Consider the following 23,451-nt stretch of genomic DNA (forward strand, 5'->3'; position numbering starts at 1 on the left):
TTGACTAGAAAATGGTTTATCTATTAATTGAAAATGCGGCATTGAACTAGCTTTCACTAGCTGCGAATATTGTGTGGTAAGTTGTCTGCTCTTTGGTCCTTTTTTTTCTCTTTGATATACTAGTATTCCCCATTTCAATTCTCACTTTTAAGTTTTGTGTTTTTACAAACCTGTAACAATAAAGGAGGAAAGAAGGAGGGGTTGGTTGGGTTGAGGTTGGGAGGGAATGTGGAGCGCTAACAAACATGTTTATCCCTGTCACGAGTGCCCAAAACTAGTGGTTGTCGATGGTTGCCATCTGTCGGTTTTTTTTCAAAGCTGTATTTCAATTCAGGCCTAACGTCTTCATTTTTAATCGATTACTTTTTTCATAGCTTAGATTCGTTATGGTTTTTGCCCGTTGTTGAAGGTCAAATTTTGACTTACAATTGTTCACATCTTGTTACATTTTAGTCAGTTTTTTATCAGTTATGTATGAAAAGCAAGTCTGAGTCGTTTTGTTATCCTGTTGAAATGTATTGGAGACAGTGTATATGTTAAGGAAGAACTTAGATGCATCAGTAGTTAGATCATCTACCCTCGTTTATCGAATTGATTTCAACCAGTCAAACGTTTATAAATGTCGCTTTACCTCAAACATCTTGCGATTGTTAGTTAGTATATTACGTAGAGAATCACCAATGTAAGGGAATTCAATATCTTAAATAAAACTATTCTAATTATATGTTTTTATCTGATATTGGACGGAAGGTGATGCCCTTTTAGTTCCTTTTAAAATTGTTACACGATGATGACTGCTGTACCAATATTTTGACTATTTTATTTGTTGTGTCTGTTTAGTTAATGCAACATTGTAAATATAACTGAATTTGATGAGACTGTCATCAAAGTGAGAGGGTTAGCGCTATAAAACAAGGTTGAATCCACCATTTTCCACATTTGAAAATGCCTGTACCAAGTCAGGAATATGACAGTTTTTGTCCATTCGTTTTTTATGTGTTTTGTTATTTGATTTTGCCATGTGATAATGGACTTTCCGAATTGATTTTCCTCTGAGTTCAGTATTTTTGTGATTTTACTTTTTATGTAATATAAGTTACGAATATTTGAAAACGTTTATGTTTCATCTGATTGAATTGAATACAATTTGGGCCGGAAATATGGGGTTTTTTGGTGTAAAAAAAAGTGCAAAATATATTTTTGTAATTTGTGATAACGAATTATTTAATTGGTTAGAACGGATTATATTCGTGAAAACAAAAATTCGTGGAACTAGAATTAGTAATGATCATCTTTTGTAATTTATGATTTCTGATTAAAATCATTTTCACACGGGTAGGTGAGCTTTTCCCCTTACGTTGCACCTGTTGCTGTTTTTAATAAAAAAAAATGTCTTATTCGCTGAAATAATTTGACCAAATGTAACAATATCTATACGTTATACTTGTACCACAAAACACAGATCAAACTTGTAATTGAATAGCGTCACTTTTACAGTTCATAACTTCATAAGTTACGCCCTATATTAATGGAAAAGTGCTAATTCTGTCGTTTCCCTAGTCAACATTGAGTTTGCCTCAACCAATTGTTAATAAAGGAAGATATTAAACCAAGAGTTCCAAATGGTGAAGTTGAAATCATCCCTTCGTAAATTTAACGGACGCCATTGCGAGTTGGTTGACCGTTATGGAATAACCGTTTCACAAATGATATCGAATATGTTTCTTACGTCGTAACTACAATCCCCTTCCCTTTCATGAATGTGACCTACCGAATTAGACTATTTACCGGATTTGTAATAACAAAAGCAACACGACGGGTGCCACATGTGGAGCAGGATTTGCTTACTCTTCCCGAGCACCTGAGATTATCCCTAGGTTTTGGTGGGGTTCGTGTTGCTTATTTTTTAGTTTTCTCTGTTGTGTCATGTGTTCTACTGTTTGTCTGTTTGTCCTCTTTTATTTTTAGCCAGGCGTTACCGGATTTGTTATAACATAAGTAACACGAGGGGTGCCTGATGTGGAACAGGATCTGCTTTTCCTTCCCGAGCACCTGCGATCATGTACCTTTTGTCTAGTCAGTGAATTTTCGTAATAGGTGTATATGTACATGTATAAGGTAGCGTGCTGTACTGTGTGTCACCATCTTACTGATCGAGATATAAAATAGAGGATCAAAGGGATGAGCATGTATAGCTCGCATGGTATTAAAGCAGTCACTCTACCTTCACTTCCCCTTTTCATTTTTTCTGCATAAATGTCCTTCGTGAGAAAGAGAGAAAACTTCGTAAAAATATCCCACATATGTGTTCTATCAAGTTCAATTCTATTTGGACAAGCGGACTGAGTCAATCAGTAACAACGCGATTGTCCATCTGGACAAACTGGGCAAATTGTATGAAAGACCTTACGTAGGTGCTTCCTGCTTAGTTTATTTCCATTTTCCTTTACATGTAGTTGTTTTAGTGGAGAAGATAAACTGTTTAAAGTTAACAGATGTATGGATGACAGACGGACGGACGAATGAACGGACTCAAAGTGTTGACAAAGCGTTAAAAAGGAGGTACAAATGTATATACTTATTCTAAAAGGTTTGTTAATTTTCACAATGTCACCTTTATCTGTTCATGCCCCAAGTTAAGAATTTTATTAATGTATTGTTTGCACTCTTGAAGAATTTAATGGAACTGTACGCATGGTATAGATCTTTTGTGATCACAAATTTTATTACAGCAAAACTAACGGGATGATTTCATAAACCCATCCTGTGTTTGTTAATCATAATGATTCATATATATGCATTAACTTAACAATCGAGACCAGCACTGTATAAACTTTTCAACATACAACGACTAAATTATATCTGACATGTCAATTAAACTGTGTATTAGTTAACTATGAACGTCGGCTTAATCAAGTACATAAGTGTTGAAAATCGGCACTCTAAATGCCTAGGAATCACAAATTAAAAGAAATAAATCGCCATCAAAGGGACGTGTTGGTAATTATTCCATATATTGAAGATATATACCTTGGATACCTGAATGTTCGAACTGAGGCTGTTGACCATCATCGTCAAACAAGTTCCGAAAATGAAGATCACGAGAAGGAATATACAGAGAAAAATGTGCCCCCAGTAGCAGTATTTGATCCTGTAACGAGTTTATAGTGTTAGATGGTAAAAGGAATAAGCGTGGAGTTTTGTTTAATTATTTCAATCATTCGTAACAGTTTCCGAGTTTTAAACTTATATCTGTGATGCATGATAATTCAAAAGGAAAAAGTTGTGAGAAACTTTTCTTGGTGTCTGAAGTTAATATACCAAAAGATGCAGAATTGGTTTGGGACTATGGAGAGACCAAGAGAGATAGGATTCTAGGGAACCCTTGGTTGACCGGATAACTCTGTCGCTTCTAAATTAAATTTAAAATGTCAATTATCAGTGGGTAAGTAGTCGAGGTATAAAATAATTCATCGATTAATTTTTATATATTCGAATTCAATATTTGGTAAAATTTGTTTAGAGACATATCACTAGGTGGTAGTGGTCAGGCTAGCGCTTCGGGCACAAGCTTTAAAGTTGTGCGCACAAGTTTCAATAATTGAAAACTATACTTGAACAATGTTGAAAGAATGACTGTAATATCTTTTTCTTTCAAATTGAAGTGTGGGTCACATGTTTGATGTTATTTCGAATAGATACAGTCATACCTTAATTAACTAATTAAGAAAAAAAAACAATATTTAATTTCATTAAAGTTTTTCGTATATAAAATATACGCAACAGTGAGGATTAGTGAGTGACTTGATTGAATGTGAAACAATTACATGTATGTTTACAAAAGATCAGGAATTTGGATATTTATCGAAAGGTCATTTATTATTTTACTGCATAAATTGATTGAATAGAATTATTTAAATTGGTAATAAATATCAATAAAGATAAATACATTGTATTCCAGAATTCATCTATGCAAATCACAGGAAAATAATTATTTGGTTGCGTCAATACAAATATTCAGCGATTGTTTTCAACAAACTTTAATATACTCTGTTCTAATAATAAACATTATGCAACTGGATAACAACAACACATAAAAATCAGGACAAACAGGTAAAAATGTACTAGAGCGAACATGAATAAGGGCGAACGGACCCGGATTCTGTTTTATACAATATAACAACTAATTTGATGTGATATGAGGGTCCACACCAGTCCATATGGACTAATACATATAAAGATAAACAAGGAATGCAGGATATAACTACCGACCGAAAGCAATGTAAGTAAAAGGCAGTGGCTATTTTGCCGCCTCAGGACTATATGAAAGACATTTTATTGAAAAAAATTATCATCGGCGCAAATGATATATGTGGCTACTAGCTGAGATTTCAATAATGTTTTAGTCTGTGACTAGATATAGGATAACCATAATTTCGTATGTCGAACAGTTCCACCACCAAAAAATAAACGGAAACTTAATTAACAATCATAACACAACAACCTTGTATACACTATTTACATAAGAATCTTTAAGTTTTATGACTTTTTGCATGGGAAATTTACAGTTTTTTACTTTTGCATGGGAAGTTAACGATTTTAAGACTTTTTACATACAAAGTTAAGAATGTTTATGATTGTGTACTTCAAGCAGTTTATATTATTTTGGTATACTGGTATTAAATTAATAACATTTACAAAATAAATCACATAAATATTTTTTAGATAATTCGGATTTCAGAAAAAACTAAATTTATAGTCTTTGACCTTTAATAATTGACCTTTATATCTTTAAAGTTAATATGACACTAATTTATTTACTGTGTATTATGAGAGTAAATAGATAAAACTATTTAATGTTAATTCACATATTCATTAACTGAGACTTTAAGATTTAATAAAAATAATTATACTTTTAAAAATTGTATTAAGTAGACTAGATTTTCAAATGTGTGTTTAATTATTCATTGCTGCCCCTCCCATCCTTGCACCCACTCTTCATGCATCTTTTTTTTTGCTTGGTCTTTCATCACCAGTTGATATCGTGCATTCTGTATGAGGAACCTTCGTGATTGGAATTTTATTTTTGAGACTTTTATAGTGTGACGGTTATGTGTATATTTTATATATTTAGCTAGCCTATGTTCAAAATACGTGTACGTGCGTACTAGGTATGTAAAGTAGATGTAAATGATAATACTATAGATTTTTTTTTCAGAGGCTATAAATTGTACATGTACAGTGACAAATGATAACAGTGTGAATGTGAAAAATTGTGAGCTCTGCACATCGTCCTCAAGCAATTTTCATGTTAATGGTCATGCAGAATAAAGTAATAGAAATAGCTTCCAAGGTAGTGTGAATGTTATGAGAATGAACATGTAGTTTGGTATGAACTTTAAAGTATTCTTGTACTAATCTTTGAAATGAAAGAGCTGACTGAACATTGACTACAAATTAATATAAAAATGTGTGTACACCTAAGTAATACATGTATATTCTTAAGGGCCTCGGGAAAAAACAGTCCTACAGCTTACGATGTTAACCTCTTTAAGAGCCAGTCTGCCATAAAACCATGCAAAATCTCAAATTTCGTCCAAATTGGTAGTTATAACTGGGCAACATTATATATATTTCCAAAATCTTTGGGTATTTAGGAGTTAAGATAAAAAAAAATAATTTGTAAATTCACACTATTTTTCATTTAACAGCCTTATTTGCATATTTGTGAATTATTAAAAAAAAATGCCAAAAAAATCACCATATTTAGGTACTTTTTAAAGGTCTGGATAATTGATATATCTCTTAAATATAGCATTATCTTGTTATATTTTGCAAAGAACATTATAAAAAAAAAGAAAAAATGCATTTTGACATTTATTTTACCTTTTGGCAGGTTGCCAGAGAGGTTCGTGCAACAGATGTATTGGATAACTTGCATGTAGTACATGTACTCAGTAGGTGTTTTCTCTCAAGATCATATTTATTTTTTTCAACTTTTAGAATTTTTTCAAAGGTGCATATCAGTTCTAAGACAAGTAAAAAAATTTAGCCTGGCAAATATTGGGAAATTGGTAAAAAAATGCTCCCAAATATCTATAAAATGCACTAATTGTAATAGTTTTTGCCCTTTAATATTTTAACTAAAACTGATCAGAGTAGTGTTATATTCCGGACAATAACTTTAGTTTCAGTGTATAGAATGATTTTTTTTTTAGAAGGTTCAATACCACAAAAGGAAGGTTTGGATCGATTTTGGGGATGATGGTCCCAACCGTTTAGGAATTAAGGGCCACAAAAGGGGCCCAAAACAAGCATTTTATAGTTTAAGGATAATAACTTGTGTATAAGTATTTCAATTGCTCTGATATTGTATCACAATGTTTAAAACCACACGTAGAAGGTTTGGATTCATTTAAATGGGTCATGGGTTCAAAGTTAGGAATTAAGGGCCAAAAAAGGGGCCAAAAAGGGGCCAAAAACAAGCATTTTTCTAGTTTCAAGACAATAACTTGTGTGTAATTGTCTGGATCTCTCTTAAATTGTACCACAACGCTCCATATAACAAAGGGGAGGCTGGGATTTAGTTTTGGATTAATTGTCCAAAATATGTAGGAATAAGGGGCCAAAAAAGGGCCAAAAAGAAGCATGTTTCTAGTTTCCAAACAATAACTTGGGTTTAAGTATACGGATCTCTCTGTAATTGTACTACAAGGTTCTATACTTAAAAGGAAAGGATGGGATTGTGTTTAAGGGTTATTCCTTAAAGGGGGTTTCAATAAATGGGGGGGGGGATTTGTAAACAATTTTTTAAGGGATTTCTTTTTTTTTCAAAATTTTTCAAATTTCAAATTTTGAAAATTTTCAAGAAGAAATCTTCAATTGCACAGTATTGTGCAATAGATTTGTTGATCTTTGACCACATTTATTTTGTAACAAAAACCTTTATTTTGTAAAAAAATGCAATCACAATCCAAATTCAGACAGCATCAAGCTTGAACATTGTGACCAACTTTAATTTGCCCCAACTGTTCAACCACTGCGGTTTATAAAGCTGCGCCCTGCGGAGCACCTGATTTTCACATACTTTCAATTGATGACAGTCTTTTAAAAAGCTTGTTATATGAAACAGAGTTGTGAACATACTTGTATTTCAAAAGATCTTCCTCTTTGAAACTTTTGATTGGAATGCAACCAATTATAGGGGCAATCACTCATTGAGTGTCTAGATTCGAAATCTGTGTCTATTAGAGCGTATGTAAAAAATGTGGCCATTTATTTTCATCTACGAAAAAAGTTTATATGTGCATATATAATGTGCCATATAAAAGTTTTTGATTTATATCTCAGATTAAATCAAAATAAAAGAAAGACATTTGAGGTGACCCTACTTCTTCAAAAATCGAAAGCTTTTCCAAAATTATCTTGAATGTTCCCTCTCCAAAGAACATCTCTTTCCTGTTTGTTGATACTTTGAGATTTTGATTTTAAGTTCCCGAACGGCTAACGTCTAAGTGGACTTAGGTTTGTCTGTCTGTCAGTCTGTCTATCTGTCATTTTGGCAAATCAAGACTTTGTGCTTGTAGATTTTGATTTGATATTTGGTTTATTGATTTATCATGACAAGTTACAGGTCAAATTCATTATTCACGCTTTAAGCTTTTCTCTTTGTTCAGTTGAAGCCCTTTCTCTAGAATTAAATTTTTGATGAAATACTTATTCATTAGAAAATTTCTGTTCAAACGGAAATAACTCATTTTTTAAGACAAAATGACATTTTGAATGGTTTTCCTTTTCTTTGGTATTTAGTGATTCAGTTTTGTTCCAGTCTGATATTTGTGTGCAGAGTTGTGGTCTTTGGACATAGGAAATTCACTTAGATAGTCAGAATTCAACAAGTTTTATTTGTTTTGCTTGAAGATTTTGTCTCGATATTTTTATGTAGTTTACACCATGACAAATTATAGATCAAGTTAAAATTTTGTTCCATTACAATGAATTTGTAACGGGTTGGGGACTATGTATTGCCATGTATTACTCACAGAATGCTTGTTTTTATCCAAAAAAATTCTGATGCTGCAAAATTGTTTAATATTTAGTTAAAATAGATATTGATGACTTTATTATGTTAAATTTTTTCAGATCTAACAAACTTTTACTTTTTTTTGCTAATACCTTCATCATGTTCATTCATGACTAAAAACTTGTATTTAGACCATTTTGCACGTTTTTCTTTACGATAGACCACCATAATATTACATGTATATAAACAGTAAAATCTTACCATTTTAATGACAATATAAAAAAGAAGATATGGTATGATTGCCAATGAGACAACTGTCCACAAGAGACCAAAATGACACAGACATTAACAACTAAAGGTCACCGTACGTCCTTAAACAATGAGCAAAGCTCATACCGCATAGTCAGCTAGAAAAGGCCCCGATAAGACAATGTAAAACAATTCAAATGAGAAAACTAAAGGCCTTGTGTATATTAAAAATGAATGAAAAACAAATATGTTACACATAAACAAACGACTACCACTGAATTACAGGCTCCTGACTTGGGACAGGCACATACATAAATAATGTAGCGGGGTTAAACATGTTAGCGGGGGATCCCAACCCTCCCCCTAACCTAGGACAGTGGTATAACAGTAAAACATAAGAACGAATTATAAAAATCAGTTGAAAAAGGCTTAACTCATCAGATGGACAAAAATACAAGTGGACGTGGCCGGGTAATTGTATGTCTGCTCAACAGTTTAACCATTTATCTGTGTATATTTGTTTTTATACAACCGCAAAAAATGAAAAATTTTGGTCGTATATTGGTATGACGTTGCCGTTGTCATCGTCGTCGTCATCCAAAGATATTTGGTTTTCGCACTATAAGTATAACTTTAGTATAAGTAAATAGAAATCTATGAAATTTAAACACAAGGTTTATGACCATAAAAGAAAGGTTGGGAATGATTTTGGGAGTTTTGGTCCTAACAGTTTAGGAATTAGGGGCCAAAAAGGGTCCACAATTAAACTGTTTGATTTCATCAAAAAATGAATTATTGGGGTTCTTTGATTTGCCAAATCTAACAGTAAATTTAGATTCTTAATTTTTGTTCCTGTTTTCAAATTGGTTTACATTAAGGTCCAAAGGGTCCAAAATTAAACTTAATTTGATTTTAACAAAAATTTAATTCTTGGGGTTCTTTGATAAGCTGAATCTAAAAATGTACTAAGATTTTTGATTATGGGCCCAGTTTTTAAGTTGGTCCAAATCGGGGTCCAAAATTAAACTTTGTTTGATTTCAACAAAATTGAATAAATGGGGTTCTTCAAATATGCTGAATCTAACCATGTATTTAGATTTTTAATATTTGGGCCCGGTTATCAAATTGGTCCACATTGAAGTCTAATGGGGTCTAAAATTGAACATTATTTGATTGCATCAAAAATTGAATTCTTGGGGTTCTATGATATGCTGAATCTAACCATGTATTTAGATTTTAGATATTGGACCATAATAGGTAAATGTCAAATTAAATTTTTTTAAAAGTTTTTAAGTTTAAGTTCTTAGACCACACTCATTCTGTTGTGTCAACTATTTAATCACAATCCAAATTCAGAGCTATATCAAGCTTAAATGTTGTGTCCATACTTGCCCAAACTGTTCAGGGTTCGACCTCTGCGGTCGTATAAAGCTGCACCCTGCGGAGTATCTGGTTATTACATGTGGTTATGAAATAAATTTTATTGCAATTTGAAATATTTGTGTTTGTCTCAGCTGGTAGTAATAGGCCATCTGTATTTTACATGTCTTATTCCCAAGCCTCAAATTGCTAGAGATTACATTCTAGGAGAAACTTAACATTACTGTTATGTCCACGGTTCTCCCAGAATTGACATAGGGATAACTAACTGGTTCATGTCAGCGTCACAAAATTTCAGTTCCAGTTTTATCAGGAACTACTAGGAGTAGTCTCTTTATATTTGACATAAAGCTTTATCACAATATACAAAATATAGCACTTTTCTAGGTAAGAGGCACAATTCTATGAAATTCACAAAACTATTAAATCTTCCTCTTTTCTGGAAATAGATAACATGGATGTACAAGGCTGCGCAGTTTGTACAATGTTGTCTACATTTTCATACTATTTTAGAAAAGAAAATACCCCGATTTCATCTGAAGGAGACGTGCTTAGAATTTTTAGTACTTTTATGATAGTATTTTTGTCTAAATTGCAAGGGGTTGCAATTATGTTGAGTCTCTATCTCTTATATGTTAAACAGTTTTATGAATCATTATCAAATACAACATGTTTTAAAAATATAAGACTGAACTCAATTGTGGCCACTTTGAAATTAGACAAAAAAGCGTCTAAAAACTAGACTATTATAAAATGCTAAAATTATGAAGAACTCATGATGATATTACTTGATGAGTGTGCATAGTATTGTAAATAAAACAGCCCATTTTAAGTTACTAAAGTAATTTACTTTTGAATAAGTTAAGATTTCAAACATATGGTAAAAATGCTCAGTTTAGGGGCAAAAAATGCAAAAAAGCGGTTTCCCCGGGTTTACTCATTTAGTATATTTTATAATTTAAACTAAGTTAAACTTGGTTTATTCAATTAATATAACCAGTAAACATTAGTTTAGTCATTATTTTTCTTATATTTTGACTATTACATACTTTTAAAAAGTTTCTAATGAAACAGATAAAAAAATTTAAAAATCGGCAAAATGGCCATCACGCCTATCTTTAATTATTATTTTCTCGTAAGAAGGTATCATTTGCCGAGCACCATTTTCTTGCATTTTGTAGATAAATATATAAGCTTCATGAAATATTACATTTTATTGAAAATAAAACATGATCTTACAAGATTCAAGCCTTTGAAAATATACAAATTTTGCTGAATCGGCACTTTTTCAAAACCATGCAATTTCAACCTGTAAGTAGGGGTATTGAGAAATCTCACAACTTTTTGAATTATCATAATTTCCTTTCATTTTAAGTTGTTAGTTAAGATATTTGTTATCATTTAGTTGTATTTTTTCTATAAAACAAAAAAAAATCAGGTCAAAATACCCTAAAATAGGCTTGAAATGGCTATTAGTCAGTACAGAAATAGACAATTATCGAATGTTCGGCATACACAAATAATGGCTGAATATTTTTTCAAAATATTTTGCACAAATAGTTATTACATATAAGGTATCTAAAATACAAAATATCAGTCTGATTGGAATATTTTGGATTTGGACCATTTTGCATGGTTTTATCACAGACTGGCTCTTAAATATGTAAGAAACTGTTATAATATACCATTTAAGCTGGGGTCACACATTCACGATTTTTACTGCATTCCTTCACAGGACCATTCCCGATTAAAATTTGTCAAAAGTCTGATCAAGATCCTGTGAATCGTGGATGGAAATTCAAACTTTAATTAAAATTTGTAAAGAAAATAATTAATCACGACAACAATCAGATATTGTTCAGGAAGCGTCCAGATTCAGCCGTTTTCAGCCGAATTTGTCCCGATTATCCCGTTCTCAATCCGATTCTAATCTGATTCATATCTTTGGCCAGGTAAAAACAGCCCGATTCTGTCCAGACAGCATCCCGAAGTTGCCGAATGCGATCCGACAGAGACCCGACAGTGACCAGACAGTGAACCGACTCCAACAGAAACAATCCGTTAGAAACCGTTCCACGTGACAGTCCCGTCCTATAGAAAAATCGTGCGACGGCAGATAATCACTTCAGCCTCAGCACTTCTACAAACAGCTATAAACAGATTGTTTCCATTTAAAATAGATAATCCTTATCCAGAGATAGTAAGTTATTATGGGATTTAGTTATGATAATGCTTTTTTATGTTAAATGTTTAGATTAATGTAAAATGTAACACGTGAAGATAGTTATGAGATTATTTGGGGTGTAAATTTGTAGATAGGTATGAGATTTAGTTATGAAATTTAATTATGAGATTTATGAGCATTTATATGTTTCTTTTAATTACATTGCTTTTCTTTTCTGTATTTTCATTTAGATGTTTGTTGACCTGGTACGACAGTGTTCGAACGAGGTATGGTAAACTGGCTGCCCGACCCTCTGGATCAGGAGCCGAACTGACTGACCGTGAGAAGTGGATACTGGATAACCTTAAATTTCACAAGCCATATATCCACCGTGTGAAGAAGAAGACGCCTGTAAGTGTGAGTATTATGCAAACAACTAAATTTATTTTATTCATGCAATATTATGCAAATAGCTGAATGCATTTATTCATACAAGTATTATGCAAATAGCTGAATGTATTTATTCATGCAAGTATTATGCAAATAGCTGAATGTATTTATTCATGCAAGTAATTTGCAAATAGCTGAATGTTTTTATTCATGCAAGTATTATGCAAATAAATGAATGTATTTATTCAATTTTGATCAAAGCTAAAAATAAACAAATATTTAAGTTTGGATAAATTTTAAATACTATTTGATATTTCATTTTTGACATATACATAGGTATAATTCAAACATTTCATTGTTTTCAGTATTATTGCGTTCAATAATTCAATTATTAATTATGTTTGTTTCTGTACTTTCAGCTTAAAGGAAAAATTACTTCTGCTACTGATGCTACTGTAGACGATGCTTCATCCTCAATTGCAGATGAGGAATCAACGCAGGACATGCAGCACAGGCATGACGAGGACATTACCGACATCAATATGGTACTTGATGGACGTGAAGATCCTGTAGGAACTCATTCGACCATTTCCCTAGAACAGATGCCTCCTTCCTCCATGGGAGGCAATAAGAAGACACATGTACAGAAACATTGAGAAAATGAAGGAGCAGGATGCAGCCTTTTTAAGTCACAAGAAAGAGAGGGCCGACGCAACAGCCAAGTTCCGAGCTAAGATCATGGCTACTGTTGTTACTCCTATTGTATCATCCCCCAAGAAGTTAGATTCGTCTAGATCTGGCTTTTGCAATTGGTTCGAGTCTGTGGCTGAGAGTCTGCACCCAAGCCTGTGGCCTAGGTAAATATGATATTTCAAAATGGGAAAAGGAAAATTTTTGGCCTCCTAAAATGACAAAAATATTATATGCACAAAATACCATAAAAATACAATTTTTTTATAGAATTTATAATGCTTTTCTAAGTTTCGATAAAACCTTTTGGGTTCTGACATATAGTATTTTTGACGTCATGTGCAAGTATTTGAGGGATTGCATAGTTTCGAGCAATATCTGGTCATGTTTGGGAGAAAATGAATAGGTGTGCATTCGTTCAAAATTCCATTTTCATATCAAACCTATCTTTTGGTATGGGAAACATCGATGCCAAAAATCTCGATGGTTCATGGATGCGCGCATGCATTATTTGTAACTTTTCCACCTGTAAAATGCTTGAATGTAGGGAATTTTTATGAAATTGATAATTAGTCACATGGTGATGGCGTCTAAAAATGCCTTTATCATACCTTGTCCTTTATTGATAAAATTTATTGAACAAACTTTTTTATAGTGTTTATTATTTATTACATGTCAACTTATACATGTATTGTTTAACGGTTCTGTGTTTTACCCCATTTATTGTGTCATTTGACGCACAAATCGACAAATGGCAGATCTCCTCAACATTGTCCACACCAACTACCCAGCCGCAGACTCAGTCACAGACTCAGGCACACATTTCCACATCATTACATAGACAGCATGACACATTCCCGTCTGTGACCAGTGCTCATATGTCCCAACAAGCTAACTTTGACAGCTTGATGAGTTGCAGTTGTACTGGGGGATGTCACTCAACACCGCTGGCAGTTCCGGCAGCAGCATTCCCAGGAGCCTGCCGCCCGAAATTCGGTAAATATATATAAGAAAAAAACAAAGGATACGGGCTATTCATCCCAGACCCAAAATCAGTACATGCACTGTATAAAAAAAAATATCACAAATAGCCAAGGAACAGCGCTGGTTTTGATGTTCTTCATCCCAAAAAACTCTCACCTCACTACAAGTTAAAGACGGCCTTAGTAACGGCATCAGCGAAATTCTTTGCAAAAATAATCTGGATTTATTTTGTAAGATGTAACAAGTAAATAAAAAGTAGTAGATATTTAAAACAAGATATAGTTCCTATAAGCTTGTAAATGAGAACAACATATACAGCAGAAGATCCTATATAAATCTTTAACTATGTAGCATATATTTTAGTACTCAAGGTATCAGATCAGGAACAGTTGAAGGAATGGTGCTTTTAAATATCACAATTTTAGTTACAAACTGACCTTAAAGTGAAAGAACGATTCGGCACACATAATAAAAGTTATCTCAAGAATAGATACATTTGTATATATAAACATATTTTGTTTGCATTTATTAAACTTTGTCAATGTATATATTTATGTCATAAATAGCTCACCAGAGCCAAAGGATGAAGCGCGCTTTTGTCATCTTTTGCGTCCGTCGTCCGTCTGTTATCTTTTCATATTTTGATCTTTTTCTCAAGACCCACTGGGCCAAATAAGTCTCCACGGAGCCTTTTTTACTTATATTGTATTATTTTTCTGTCATTTTAACAGCATGCAGTCGCAGCGGTTTGTTGGTTATGGTGCCGCATATCACGGAGGTTACTCTGAATCTCACGCTGGATCTCACACTGGAACATGGGCCACGGAGGACTCAAGACCACCTGCACTTTGTGTACATCATGGCTCCTCGTCTGGTCAGAGTAGGCCAAAATCTGTCACGACCTCAACCGTGGTCTCGGGTGATCAGGATGAAAGTTTGCTGGATATCACCTTGAACGATACTCTGAATGTCCCCCCTACTACATCACCTAGTGAGTTTGTCGAAATTGGTGCAATTGTGAAACCTGTGTCTGCTGATTGACATTATAAGGACCAAACCTCATTTTGATCTTTCCAAAGTTTTATTGAAATATTTCTGATGGGTAATTTGATTGTGTCATTATTATTAAAATTTTGATTTTAAACTTTTTTTGCATTTTGATTATAAGTTTGATTTTAAACTGCTTGCTGATATGCTGTATTTATATTACAGCAAACTTGTATGAGAACATTGCAAGGTAAAAAGATGTACATGAGACAAAAACTTACACATATTTTTACATTTGAGTATAGGTACAGCGCTTTGATTGCTGTTCTTCATTAAATCTTGAAGTAATCTCTTAAATCTGTATAATAATTGCAAAACAATTGTAGGATTGGAACTAATGTGTTTTAGTTTCACAGAATAAAACTGAAAATTGAAATGGGAAATGTGTCAAAGAGACAACAACCTGACCAAATAACAGAAAACAGTCCAACGCACCAATGGTCGTTTAACATAGTGAGAAATGCCGAATCCGAAGGCCGGCTTCAACTAGTCTGAAAACAAAAATGTGTATTAGTTCAGTGAAAATGGACGTCACATCAAAACTGAGGCGGGAATAAACATGTTTTGTGAGAAATCAACCGTCCTATTATACCTCTATCCCGTGTACAATAAACAAAAACACAGCAATACGCACAGTTAAACTTAATTCAAAACTGCTCACAAGGAAGCTATTAAACCAAGAGTTCCAGGTGAAGTTGAAATCATCCCTTCGTAAATTTTACGGGCGCCATCACGAGTTGGTTGACCGTTACAGAATCACCATAATCGTATATGTTACTTATGTGGTAACTACAATACCCTTCCCTTTTCATGAATGTGACCTACCGAATTAGACCGTTTACCGGATTTGTAATAACATAAGCAACACAACGGGTGCCACACGTGGAGCAGGATCTGCTTACCCTCCCGGAGCACCTGAGATCACTCCCAGTTTTTGGTGAGGTTCGTGTTGCTTAGTTTTGGTTTAGTTTTCTATGTTGTTTCTTCTGTACTAATATTTGTCTTTTTATTTTAAGCCATGGCGCTGTTCTTTCCGATCTATGAGTTTGACTGTCCTTTTTGTATCTTTCGTCCCTCTTTTAAAAGAAGTCCGATGTCAGAACCTTTTAACATTTAATATACACAGTTAATGTAAAATATCACAGAAAAAAACTAAAGAAAAATTCCCGATTAAATTTTCCTTTCCATAAGTTAACTCATAAATAAAAATAAGTTTTAATAAACATTAAACAGCTATTTATTATGCCATGAAATTAGTACTAGTAATGTCACAAGTTAAACTCCTCTGTTAATTTGAAAGCCCATTGATATATACAAGATGAGACATATACATCATGGTATTCTGTCATTTGTTCATATGAACTTCATTCACGGCGAGGGTTGATCATCCTCATCTGCCAAGGTACAGAACCAGCGGCTGATTTAAGATAATGTTTGAGATATTGTCTCTGCCTCTTTCCCTGCACTGTTGCATTGTTAGCACCCTGAACATTAACAACGTCAAGCAGCATGTTTCGACCCAATCTCCATTCTCCGGGTATGATCGTTTCGTTTTCGACATCTTCACGATCAACTTGGTTGATGTTCATGTTTGGGTAGCGTATTCTCATCAAGTTGTGGAGACAGACACACGCCTGTACGATGATTCTAACATTGTCAGGAGAATGTTGCATGGTGGACAACAGTATTTGAAATCTCTGAGACATTATGCCAAATGCATGTTCCACTACTCTGCGTGCTCTTGACAACCTGTAGTTGAAGATCCTTTCTTCTACCGTCATATTACGAAAAGGAAAAGGCTTCATCATGTCAGTTCTCAGTTGAAAGGCATTGTCAGCAACAAAAAAGTATGGCATGTTTCTGTCATCTTCAGGAAGTGGCTCAGGATCAGGAAAGCCAATGGTCTTATTCTATAGTACTTCTTTCAGCGCACACTCGTTATATATTTGAGCGTCTGAAGCTGCTCCATCTGGCCCAACATCAAGCCAGATAAATCTATAATCCGCATTCACAAGGGCCATCAGGACTATGGAGAAAAAACCCTCATAGTTATAATACGTAGATCCAGTATTTGGTGGGCACTTGCACGCAACGTGCTTTCCGTCCAACGCACCGCACACATGTGGGAAGTTCCATCTGACGAGAAATTCATTTGCTATTTCCAACCACTCTGCTGGGGTAGTGGGACATGCGATTACCTCTGCAGCGTACTCATCAATGATGGCTTGGCAGACTTCAGGGACAAACATTGACATGGTGTATTCGGTATAAAGACATCATTCGTAAATATAGCTCAACATGCAGACTTCTAATACGTTCAGGTATTTCACATCCAATTTTTTATGGTAATATTCTTTATAAAGCACAAAGGTGTCAGTATTCACCTCAGAAACTTACAAAACCTTTGAATAGACTTATTAAGAAGGGATATAATTACGATACAGTTGTCAAGTCATTAAAGATTGCATATTTTGGCGTTAATATTGAGTCACTGATAAGGTCTTTGCATCGGAACTAAACACATTTATTCTAAAAACAGTTATTGGCATGACACGGGTTATGTTCTTCTCATATATGTTATGATGGTATGATACTAAACCCCTAACGGGAAGGATTGTGCCTGATGTTCATATGATGAAATCATAATCTTTCAGTCAGTTTAATTGAAGTCTGGAGCTGGCATGTCAGTTAACTGCTAGTAGTCTGTTGTTATTTATGTATTATTGTCATTTTGTTTATTTTCTTTGGTTACATCTTCTGACATCAGACTCGGATTTCTCTTGAACTGAATTTTAATGTGCTTATTGTTATGCGTTTACTTTACTACATTGGTTAGAGGTATAGGGGGAGGGTTGAGATCTCACAAACATGTTTAACCCCGCCGCATTTTTGCGCCTGTCCCAAGTCAGGAGCCTCTGGCCTTTGTTAGTCTTGTATTATTTTAATTTTAGTTTCTTGTGTACAATTTGGAAATTAGTATGGCGTTCATTATCACTGGACTAGTATATATTTGTTTAGAGGCCAGCTGAAGGACGCCTCCGGGTGTGGGAAATTCTTGCTACATTGAAGACCTGTTGGTGACCCTCTGCTGTTGTTTTTTATTTGGTCGGGTTGTTGTCTCTTTGACACATTCCCCATTTCCATTCTCAATTTTATGTTACTGGGAACCCTGAAGTCCCACTTAATACTACTGTAGCTGTCGCCGGATGCTAGATGTCTCATTGTACAGGCAAATTTCAGTCCTGGATCTAGGGCTTTCCTCCACCAGGTATCTTGTTTGGTAATTCGGGGTGTGATTCGAGCTACATTGTAGCACTTCATCGTACAGCAGGTCAATGGACAGCCTCATGTAGTTGGTGAAAGCGTCTGGGTCTTCTTCTCTCAGCTCTCTCATCAATGTGTCGTACTGGCCGAGCTGCCCCCTTCTAGATATCCAGGGCTTGACCCGGTATCTTCTATTTCTACCGAATCGATGTGCCCTTCTTTTTAAATAATAATTGGCAAACAGATGGTCTTCTTCTTCTTCCAATTCCATAAGAGAAACCTGCTGTAGAAATCTGAGCATACGAGCACATTGCATGTCGGACCGGTCAAAGTACTGTCAATGAATGACACTCTCACACACACACACACACACATGCTACTTAAGACAATAGCAGCTCATCTGAATTTTAAATTGCACGCATCTAAAATCCTACACCTGTCGTCATATTCGGGATGATGTCGGAACGCAATCCTATTACAGTCTGGTGTACCGCATTACAAACGGCTTTGTCTGGACTCAGTCGTTTCATATTCTGTAAGAGTCGGGACTTTGACGTGGGTATTATTGCCGAATTTCGTATTAATAATCTGACTGTTCCGGAACAGTTTCGGCAAAGACGGTTCGTATTCGGCAATATCTGAATGCAATCTGGACACATCGGGAAAAAAACAGCGATGACAAATTCCTCCAGATCATCCCCGTTCCATAGGACACCGTCCAGGACAGAGTTACGATTTTGATCCGATACAGCCGAAACTGTCACGAAATAATCACGATTGTAATCCAACTAGACAAAATCGGCTGAGCTCCCCCGAATGTTACGGGACGCACCTAACTGTCGGGGTGCTTGGCCGACCTCTCCGACCTGTTCCCGATCTGTACGAATCTGGTACGAACGTATACAACTTCGTTAAGACAATGATAGGACATTTCAGATCATTAAGGATAGTATTCCATTTTTTTGAATTTTTTATGTCTTAACGCTGTCGGATCTCAAACGGGAGCAATAATCGGCACTGTGTGAACCCCGCATTACAGAGTAAAGAACAGAAACACTGAAATAAATGTAGATATTGTTTCCAAATCTATATATTATGTATATTGAAGCTCAACATTATGAAAAAAATCACACAAGAGAAAAATAACATTCAGATTACAGAGTTGAACTTTGCATTATTTTCATAATTGGAAATTCTTAAAACTTAAAACTTTCTCATAAATTCTGTTTAAACAATGCATGCTTCACATTTTATTTTATGCTGCACTTCAACAATATTTATTTTCTCAGATGATTTGCATTATGATCAGAGTATGAGGATGTAACTTGTAAGTGTTATCTATAAATGTGTATGTGGGTTTAAATGAATGAGAGAGGAAACCCAACATCACTATTACAACCTTAAGACTTGTAACGATCTATATTCAGTCATAAACTATCATTATAATGTTTATTCCATTTTACGTTTATAAATTGTTTCATTTTTTTTTCCAATTTTACTTTATCTAAAGATCTAAATTTATTTGTAGAGAAGAAATCATCAGAAATTCATGTAAAGAGTAACCCCCTAAAAGAAGAGACAATTCTGAAACAAAATCAACTAATGTTCAAAAGATTGATGAAACTCATCAACAAAGGACAAACAACACACAAACCTTTCTATGTTGTCCCAAAAGATACATCAGAGCAAGCACAGAAATTTACTAAAGGCGAATTTTCAAATTTAATGCTGGATAGAAACAATATGCATCTCGATATTTTGAAATATATTCCAAATTGTTCAAAAACATAAAATGCCAAAAGTAGGAGATCCCGCGAATAGTTGTGAGGACTATAATGATAAAACTAGGAATTTTACCGAGGAGCAAAGATCATCACTCCTAAAATATTTATGTGACAATTTTCATCAAATCACCTTGCAACACCCTGATGTACCAAGTCTAATTCATGTCACTATTACATGCATTTTGATACACAGACATTTTTTTCTGGTGGTCCTTGAAGAAAATCTTCTCAGGTCCTAACTATTATTTCTAATGGAGTTATCAGATGAAGAGCAAGTTTTTCTGGGGTCATGGATTTAATTGTTAAGAACCCTTGCAACAACTCTTTGATGTCCCGTAGGTGGCCTGTTGTTAGCTAATAACTTGCACCTAGAACAAGCCAACTAATTGGCCTGCCATTCTGTACTTCATTTTCAAGAGCTTCTTTGTTGTGAGCTAATAACTTGGTTAAGGTTCCTAAAAAAACTCTTTGCTTCTTGTAACGTCTGCTGCTTCGTTGTCATCTAAAAACACATTCTGCTTTCAGACAATTAATTTGTTTTGAATTTACAAGAAGGTTATCAAAAAAAGGGTTGGATTGATTTCAGTGGTTATGGTTTAGACAGTTTAGGAATTAGGGACTTCTTGTAAATTCGAAAAATTTCATAGAGATTCGTTCACTCAAACTAAAGTAATTGTCTGAAAGCAGAATGTGTTTTCAGATGACAATGAAGCAACAGACGTTACAAGACCAAACAAAAGAGTAGGTTCAGTAAGAACCCCTTTTTGCCCCAAAAATAGAGCAGTTTAACAAAATTGTAAAAATGTAATTTTTTAGGTATTTATCGGAAAGAAGAATGCTTCTGCTACACACATATTGGCTTTTTTTTTATAATACAATTCACATTTATCGTGTACTAGCATCATATAGTCATACTAAATTACTGAAATCTTCACAATGTCAGCATTTTAGTTATAATTTTAGATGGTTTCCGTGTTAAATGACAGTAGCCGCATTCGTGTTCGTTCATGATATTGAGATGTAAGTTGTATTTGATAATAATACATAACATATTTAAAGGTTGAGGATGAACATGGATGCGGCCACTTTCATTTTTGACAAAAACCAACTTAAGTGACGTTTTTTGGCATATTTGGTAGATTTTTCATATTTAAGTTTGAATCTGAGCGTTTGTAATGATTAAATCAGTTAAAATCTTTTAAATAAACGAATTGAATCAATTAAAATAGACACTTTATAAACTCATCATAGATACCAGGACTAAATTTGGTATATACGCCCGACGCGCGTTTCGTCTACAAAAGACTCATCAGTGACGCTCGAATCCAAAAAAGTTAAAAAGGCCAAATAAAGTACGAAGATGAAGAGCATCGAGGACCAACATTCCTAAAAGATTTGCCAAATCCAGCTAAGGTAATCTATGCCTGAGGTAGAAAAGCTCAAGTATTTCAAAAATTTATTTTTTTGTAAATATAACCATATTATATATGATTATAAAGAGTCCTTTATCGTACCTTCTCCTTTTTGTGGTCAAACAAAAAACATGTACATTCAGAGCAATTACAGAAGATTTCATCACAACACTAACAATATATGGTATGCTTTGACTGTTTTGTAGATCTTGTTTTGTATCTGGTTGACATACCTTTTGAATTCAATGAATATCTTGAAAGTGATGTTTTTGCCTGGTCCAACTAATCTATAATCAATGACAAATGTGTTGAGGACTGGATCTAGCTTTTGCTCTATGCTTGTAATATTTCTGTCTTGCTAGGCTGAAATTACCAAAAGTAAAATCATATCAACCAAAAATATAATAGAAGCAACCAACAGTAAAATAACAAACCATGTTTTTCAACATTGTGGTGCACATTTAATAACCTGCATAACAGTGTACAACATTTTTAGGCTATTTTGAATATAAAGGAACAATATTAGTCATCCCTTATAACTTAATGCTATGTTTACTTTTTAACGAGTAAAATGTAATTGTTGGTCCGCATCATCTAGATAGTTCAGCTAAGACTCTATCAACATGTCTAAAACATATAAGCATTTGCTCAAAAAATAAAATAACAAAATATAGTCATAAACAAAATCAGCAATATCAAGCTTTAAATAAAATTGGGGATTTTCATTTTGTTTTAACTAACCATTATCAAATACTAATACAAAATAGAATAACAATAACTGTTAATTGATTACGAATTATCTCTAAAAGTTATTCAAATAAGATGACAAAGTTGATGCATGTTTAGAATTGTCGAAACTAATATCCTTTACCTATTTCTGTTAACATAATCATGATAATTCCTAGGTTATTAAGTTGAAAAGGGGATTGTCAAATTTTAATGTTAGAATAAATGAAATTGAACATTAAACGGTCATGTGTTAAAGAAAATGGCCTTATATTATAGCCTTAAGGCTGAAATAAATAAAAAGAACCTTAGTGAGAAAACTCACAAACCTTGCCCTCCCCTCTCCACCCAAACTGCAACTGGGCAATCAAAATATCATACGAGTCTGAAGTTCAAAGACATCAACTCATCCCTGTTAGTAACCAACCAAGTGGAAAGTCATTCTATTTAGTTTTTTTAAAGATTGTGACAAATTTCTAAGTTCAGCACATGAAAAAAAATCATTAGTAAACTTTATCTTCTTTATATTGCAATTAGTCAGGTCAATAAGTTTGTTTCTTTTCTCTTTTATGCCTGTTAGATCAAAAGAGAAACCATGTTTCTTGATTTGATTTCTATGCATTGTTAAAATTTGGTGTCATCACTTTTAATAAGTGCCATCTTCATTGCTCAGGGTTATCTTTAGACCCCCAAGGGTGACTGGGGTATAGAAATATGGTCACTTGGTCTTCTCCCGACCGGCAGTAAAACGCTTGCCGAAGTGGGGCAAGTTCGCAGTCACGTCCAATCAGAAGGGGGACGTTAAATCCGATGCCTCGTGTAAAGAGAGTGCCACACTCTTTGCACGTTAAAAACCCTTGCAACAACTCTTTGAGGGGTCCGTAGGTGGCCTGTTGCAAGGCAAAATTTCTGTCCCTATCCAATATACCGTCATTTTCCAGTGGCAGTCAAAATTTTCCCGACTATCATCCCAGATGACCTCTATTGTATCAACCTACCTATTGTATTTATTGTGAACCTGTTCTCGTCCTGAATATGCATGAATTATTTGCCACTGGACGTTAAGCAACCAACAATCAATCAATCAAATGTTATCTTTAATATCTTAGATGTGTCAACTCCACACATTTTTTGCACTCCATCTATGAATCTATGACATAAAAAATTCAGTACGAAAGTTGGTCATCATTTTGCATTAATTGTCTTAATATTTATATCATTAAAATACCAATCGCCACATCCGCTTGCCGAAGTGGGGCGTCCGTTTGGCTGTGCGGGATGTATCAAATTCACAGTCACGTCCGGTCAGATTGGGGACGTTAAATCCGATGTCTCGTG

General features: G+C 34.2%; 1 long non-coding RNA gene and 1 pseudogene across 1 annotated transcript; one reads left to right on the forward strand and one right to left on the reverse strand.

The window, feature by feature from the left end:
* Nucleotides 1-3,254: 3,254 nt before the first annotated feature.
* LOC139494878 (uncharacterized) lies at nt 3,255-12,771 on the forward strand. Its single transcript, XR_011657192.1, has 5 exons — nt 3,255-3,445; nt 5,219-5,353; nt 11,605-11,856; nt 12,068-12,233; nt 12,626-12,771. It is a non-coding gene; the product is annotated as an uncharacterized lncRNA (long non-coding RNA).
* Nucleotides 12,772-16,291: 3,520 nt separating this feature from the next.
* LOC139494372 (putative nuclease HARBI1) lies at nt 16,292-18,507 on the reverse strand (annotated as a pseudogene).
* Between the last annotated feature and the right edge of the window lie 4,944 nt (nt 18,508-23,451).

This window comes from Mytilus edulis, chromosome 11, assembly GCF_963676685.1.
Source record: "Mytilus edulis chromosome 11, xbMytEdul2.2, whole genome shotgun sequence".
Taxonomy (NCBI): domain Eukaryota; kingdom Metazoa; phylum Mollusca; class Bivalvia; order Mytilida; family Mytilidae; genus Mytilus; species Mytilus edulis.